The sequence below is a fragment of the Crocuta crocuta genome, unplaced genomic scaffold (assembly GCF_008692635.1).
Source record: "Crocuta crocuta isolate KB4526 unplaced genomic scaffold, BGI_CrCroc_1.0 scaffold337, whole genome shotgun sequence".
Taxonomy (NCBI): Eukaryota; Metazoa; Chordata; class Mammalia; order Carnivora; family Hyaenidae; genus Crocuta; species Crocuta crocuta.
The window spans coordinates 4,223,434-4,225,273 of NW_027528873.1; positions in this window are offsets into that span (position 1 = coordinate 4,223,434).

Sequence of the window (1,840 nt, forward strand, 5' to 3'; positions counted from 1 at the left end):
GAGAATCATGATTTTCCAGATTTTCAAAAGCCCCTTTTAAACTAGTTTCTTGTCTTTTAAACACTGATATTTTTTATGGTGGGCATTTGAGTTAAGGAAATAACAGTATAAATAGAAAGAGGTTCTCACCAGGAGCTGAATGAATACTCTTTGGTCACTTTATATATATCATTAACTTTCTTTTTTTTTTTTAATTTTATTTATTTATTTTTTTTTGAGAGAGACAGAGACAGTGCAAGCGGGGGAGGGGCAGAGAAAGAGGGAGAGAAAGAATCCCAAGCAGTCTCTGTAGTGCAGAGGCAGATGCAGGGCTCAAACCTATGAACCGTGAGATCATGACCTAAGCTGAAACCAACAGTCAGCTGCCCAAACAACTGAGCCACTGAGGCATCCCTATCTCATTAACTTTCTGTGTAGACTAAACTTCTCAGACTCTGAGCCTCAGTTTCTTCATCTATGAGTAGTGGTGCATAGAGCAACTGACCTCAAGGGTCTCTCCCCTAGAGATAAAGGAGTCGATGAGCAATATGCTTATCCTACTATAATATCAAGAACTAGAATTTGAAGTTACACATCCTCTGTAGCTTTTAGTCTTTCATGGTAACAATCAGAAATAAACTGTCACATACTGAGTGACGATATTCGTGAAGGATTCTTAAGGAATCGAATACCTCAAATTTGGCAGGAACACTTATTTGAGTTTTATAAACAACAACAAAAGCCCTAGGGCTAACTTGTGAGAGTTAGATGCTATCAAGTTATACTATAAAACAATTACTAAATATAAGGCATTATTCTTAAAGTTTATTTATTTTTGAGAGAGAGAGAGGGTGTGCATGCACATGCACACACAAGCAGGGCAGGGGAGGGGAGGAGGCCAGGGAGTAGAGAATCTCAAGCCGACTCCATTCTTTCAGCGCAGAGCCCAACACCGGGCTCAATCTCAGAAACTGTGAGATCATGACCTGAGCTGAAATCAAGTGTAGGTGCTTAATCAAATGAGCCACCCAGATGCCTGATGACATTATTCTTAAATCTATTTTGACCTTATACAAGGAAATTGTTTCTGGCCCCTCTTTAGTTAGCACTCTTCATGAAAGAAGTAATTTGAAAAGTTGCAGTGCATGTATTCATTCAGCTATCACATGTGCAAGGAGCCTGACTATTCATTAGATGCCTTCATATGACACCCTTCTAGTTTCAAATTTGTGTCAAATTAGCAGGCTGCTTTGCAACAGACATATGAGACAACAGGAAACCAAAACTCACTGGAGACTGATGGCTTAGCTCTTTTCTTTTCTTCTAGCACTTTCTACCTATAATTGAAAGTTTTATGTTTTTGACAGAGTCCTGTGGGTTAAAAAAATTGTTTTTAGTTAAATTAAGTAGGAAAATCAATATAGAAACTAAATGACTGCTATATAACAGCCCATAATTATGGTTTTGGCTTCATTTCCACATTTTTTAGAATGTTAGTTCTTACCCTGTAACTGAAGAACTTGAATCTTCCTTTAAAGCGGAAAAAAAAGCTTACAGGTAAGGATCATGAGTCTCAGAGTTTGTAATGGGAGGAGCCAGATATACTAAAGTGCTTTTCCCAACCATTTAATTTTAGCTATCAAAGTAATACAACACATACATTGGTTTTAAAAAAATTAAATTAGTACAAAAGGATTGAAAATGAAAAGTATACATATCCTGTCCTCCATCCCATTAGAAAAAACATGATATTCATTGAACTCCCTAGGCAATCACTTTAAATCCTGTCTAGCTTTATTTTATTTGGTCACTGCTATGGTCTGAATGTTTATGCGCAGCTCCCCCCCCCCCCCCCCCAACC